At 43.3% G+C, this 4,997-nt stretch overlaps 1 protein-coding gene across 7 annotated transcripts in view; it reads left to right on the top strand.

Moving 5' to 3' along the window:
* The window catches only part of LOC135912552 (sperm-specific sodium:proton exchanger-like), a 270,794-nt gene that overhangs the window by 119,432 nt on the left and 146,365 nt on the right, over positions 1–4,997 (top strand). The window lies entirely within an intron of this gene.

The raw sequence follows: 4,997 nt of genomic DNA, 5'->3' as shown, positions 1-4,997 counted from the left end.
TCTTCTTCTTCGTCTTCTTCTTAATGCGCTCGTGTCAAACTTCGCCCTTTTGCTCTTCTGGAGAGGCAGGCCTTTTGTAGCGAATGATCGGATCGGATCGGAAAACATTTATTGGGCTCTAGAAAAGAGATATTCGCGGCTTCAGACGGCCTCTTCCATCTTCTGATGGATTCTTCTGTCTGCAATCACAGGGTTGGTGCCCTAGTCCAAGGCTCCACTGAGTATGGCCAACCCGCGAGCTCGCTCTACTAGGCGCTTTTGGCCGTTCAAGCTTACGCTGGAAAGCATATACTCTCCAACTGTTCTGCAACGGGTTTTTAATTTTATAGGTAGTTGGGGACTCAGTATTTTGACAGGCCCATGATGTGTGGTATAGATTTGGTTTCTCTCCGCACCATGGGCACTTAGCCTCATGTTATGTAGGAAAAATTTTATTGAGAAGGTTTAGATTTGGGAAAGCACCCGTCTGCAGTTGTCTCCATGCAACAGCATACTCTCTGCTTAGATCCTTATCCGGGCGTGGGTACTTCAGTCTGACCCCTTTATAATAATTTAGGATATCTGAGTAGCCCATGGGTACTGACTCGGGTTCCTCAAGGCTGGATGTGTCGGACGCCCGGTTGGTATGCCCTCGAGCTATCCTATCCGCCTCTTGGTTCCCTGTTATGCCAGTGTGCCTGAAGTTTTATGTTTGGAAGCTAGGATCCCTTCTCTTATAACGTCGTTTCGATGATTAGCTGTACAGTCATTTTAACTCTATATGAATCCCTTCGTTCACAAACAGTTTATATCTCCAAGCCGGGTTTGTTTTTCGGCTTGTACTGGCCGCGATTCCGCGTGCACCTGAAATTATTTTTATATAAGCTCTCCTAGATCAGCTAAGCGTCCGAATTCGTGAGCTGACTCCTGTTTGTCGCAACACCAACTCCATTATGGTTCAATTCGACGATAGTTTCCCTAAAAAGGCAAAGGCGCTATCTTGCCACATGCTAAGCTCTATCTTAAATTATTACTTTTTGCACATATACACCAACCAAGACAGTTAATGCCACTGACGCTTCCCAACATGAATAAAACTGTGGAGTCGGAATATTTTCTCATATTCTCGATTGGTCGTTTCGTCTTCGTTTCCCAGACTTCGTGCCGATTTTGCAAGCAGAATTTCAGCGTAATTCTAGCCCTCCGTAAACTAAATACATCAACACGTTCCACAGTGGTCGTGATGGATTCTCTGTCCCTGGGCTCCTCGCTCACTACTTCTGATGGCTCCACGGTGTTGCGGGCTTTCAAATAATTAGTGCCCCTTCATTTAACTTTGATTGTATTGGTTATAGGGTATACCAGGACATAAGGGCCTGATTTTAAACGAAATGGCAGATTTGTTGGCGAAAGCGTTCCTGGATTTCAAATTCAAAAATCAGTTTATTCAAACGACTAATAAGAAATACATGTGAATAATCTGGGCCCTTAGCCTTCTCGGCTAGACTTGGGCCCATGCAGGAAGCGCAAAAAAATAATTATAGTGAGACAACTCAGTATTTTACACAGGATTCATGTAACAGCAGTTATACTACAGTTATACACAAAGGCAGGCGAAATGCTCAAGATGGCCCAGTCATTGAAAACCTACCGACATCAGCTTTCATCATAGGGGCGAGATTTCCGAGGCCAATGACGCTGCGCGAATTTCACGCCCCTTCTTTAACAAACTCGACAGATTTTCAGCGCCTGTCGCATTATCGGGACAATAAACTCTGTCGCACGCGAGCACTTGAAGTCGCAATCACTAGACTACGCTGCCGAATTCCATGTCTGAATGGTCACCTACACAGAGCTGGTCTGGCTCCCTCATCGAACGTTCCCTCCTGCGGGGAACATGAAACAATACATAATTTCCTCATTGATTGTCAAAGATATGCTTAATTGGGAAAAAGAACGTTAGGAAAGCCGTTCCGCCTTTTTATATTATAGACTTAAATGTTGAAAATTTACTATCTTTAGGAGCCTCGACCCTTGGGCAGAGCGACAGGAAGGTTGGCGATGCCGTCTAGGATTTTATAGCAGGGTCTGAAAGATTTCGAATATTGTTCAAAATCCATTATATTAGCTGTATTTCTTTTTCATTCATTCCGACATTCTATTAAAATTCCAAGCTAAAGTCTATATATTACTCCCCATGTACCTATTCACCAGTTTTGTTTACAGTTATTTTATTATTATTTTTTATTTTTTGCTGTAGTTATATATATGGAACTACCCGCTCCTTTACCAAACCCCCAGATTGGGCATGTGCCACTAACGTCAAGGCTCTACATCTACATCTATAGCGTGGCAAACGTTTGTCTCGAATTAACCCGCCTCAATGTGAAGGGAGCTGTATTATAGTGCCTCTCACCGCCCATTAAAAGTTATGTATTTAGTAGAGGTGGGCCAATACAAACTCTTTCAAATAGAGATAGCAAGCATCGAACATAATATTGTATAGTTAAACGTACACGCACGTACTTACGGCAGGAATATTTATTTCAGCATGATTAAGTATACCACGTCTCTACTGATAAGTGCAAAAAAGACAACTCGCTATCAGGGAAAAAGGGTGCTTTAAACACAATATCGCTAATTCGCATTTAAAAGAAACGCTGTACGAAATGTCTCTTAAAAACATTAGAGTCTGGTTGCAACAAAGCTTCGCATGGAGCAATTAATGACTGCTGTATGACTGGCTTTCCAAGAACGCTAAATAGATGGCCGCTAAAAGAGGATCAGACTTTGGAAAAAGGAGATGCTTTTGAAGGAGTTGTACCTCCAAGACACGCCTGATCGAGCTTCTCTTTCTTATCTTTCCCATCTGCATACTTGGGACGACAACCGAAGCAGATGACCAAGCGCGATGCAGCTTTTGATATCGCCGAGCGAGCGGCAAGGGTGAACGTAGGTATGCTCGACGGATGCACGAAGACAGCCACTTCCCGCGCTTCGCCCGATTTAAAATTCACAAAAATAGAATTAAAACAATAAGCTAGGGTGTTCTGCAACAGCTTGGAGCACGTAGGTCCCCTGAAACCCAAACTAGCACTCGCTTTCCGGGGGGGTTGGTCTAGTCATGTAGCAGTTTTATCCTTTACGCAGTGATGTTTTCCTTTCAACGGTCCCTTTAAAGGGCCCATTGCAAGGAAAACATCACTGCTGTAGCGGCGTGTCGGAATGGGACCGAGTGTCCCAAGGGACGTATAGGGAGTTTCCGCACCCTGACTATACTTCCAAGAGCACTAAATGACAGTTTAGAAGCAAAGATCACAAATTATCGCGTATAGGCTTCAATCGCGAAAAAAAAACTTGCATTATTAATTTTGTTTCTGCATTAATTGCTTCGAAAACATTTGTCGTTGCCTCACTTCTGATAATTTGGGAGGCAATGTTTAGCGGACGGAGGACCACAAGCCGGTCCTGTCGGTTGTTGCAGACCATTTGGTTAGTTTTTAGTGTACGAAAATATGTCCATTAGTGACTTTTCGAATACAAATACGCATCGGAAGCCAACTTCCCATTGCTGATCACAGTGCGCCGGAAGGTCTTACTCGTTGCCTATTCTGACAACGCGTCGAGGAGCATTCTCGGGACCTCGTGTCTAAATACACGGAAATGAAGAGATCGTTTCGCTCGTGACCTCTACTACACTGGCTAAGTTTAAGCTACGTGGTAGTGGCTATGGTGAATTACTAAGCTCGATGTTACGGGTGCGCGCCCGGCCGCGTTTTTGATGGGGGCTACATGCAATGCTCGCGTGCACGTAAAAAAAAAAAGAACAAAAGCCCGAAGTGGTCAAAATTGATGCGCAGTCCCCACTATAGGTCGTTCCTCATAAACTCATGTCGTGGTTCCGGCTCGTAAAACCCGGAAATTACTGCACCAACGTTAATGAGATGGGTTCCAATTAAAAGAAGAAGTTAAGGTAAAGCGAATGTACGAAGATTCTTTTATTCAGGCATGTAATTTCTTTCTTTAAAAGTTCCTGAAAATTGAATAAAGAAAAATAGCGCCACGTTTTCAACACTGCAACTCACTAATAAATTACGATGTAACAATTCTGCGAACCATCCCTATTGAGAAATCTAAAGCGGACCACATTTGTTTATTATATAGGGTATCCCTGTTAGTGGGAGCCAAGCTGTTCGACGGAAAATATTTCTTTAAAGAAAGACATGCTGCAAAACACGATTTGAAGACTTACGGCTTTGGGTCGCCAGGCACCTCATGATCGAACCCCGTAGGTCTCATAAATATTTTCTGCACTGTGTTTTTCAATTTTTGCTTTCTTTTTCGTTGAACATCCTGGATAGCGTTAGCTGGGACACACGTTATAGAACTTTCAAACATACCACTCATTTATGAGTAAGACTTATGCAAGGTCCGCGTAAACGTTATCAATTTCACGTGCGTGTTAAATTCATATATCAAATTTGACCGCTTCAGGTGCTCTAACAGATACACTTTAAAATATCTGTTTTCAATGCGCTGTTGCGGATCTGGAAACTCTCGGCTTCGATCTATATTTGTCTTAACAACTTACGGCAATTCTGTATAGTATGAGATCCTACACATCAAAATACTGCTTCCTGTAGTTCTGATAATTCAACTCTTTCTCTCGAATGCGCGAGATTTCATTCAAATTGGTCCGGTGGTTGCCTTATGAAAGCGTGCTTGTGCTTCACATCGGAGTTGTCCCCGAGCCACAGCTCGGTTGACAAAGAACACGAAGAAAAGAAGACCAAGAGTAAAAAGAAAATACACTTTATTGAAGTATGACTGCGAAAAGTAAAAATGCAAAATACAAACACATACATTACAGTGTTAGTATAGTACAGTAAGAGTATAAGCGTTGAAGTTCAGGCAGCGCTACGGGCCCGCTCACTAGCCACGATTACCACGGCGTCGAAGTTCATGGCGCCAAACGTCAAAATTTCCGAAAGCCCGGACGGCGCGGCAATGGTTGCGGG

This window comes from Dermacentor albipictus, chromosome 2, assembly GCF_038994185.2.
Source record: "Dermacentor albipictus isolate Rhodes 1998 colony chromosome 2, USDA_Dalb.pri_finalv2, whole genome shotgun sequence".
Lineage (NCBI taxonomy): Eukaryota > Metazoa > Arthropoda > Arachnida > Ixodida > Ixodidae > Dermacentor > Dermacentor albipictus.
This window is presented reverse-complemented; position numbering and strand designations above follow the sequence as displayed.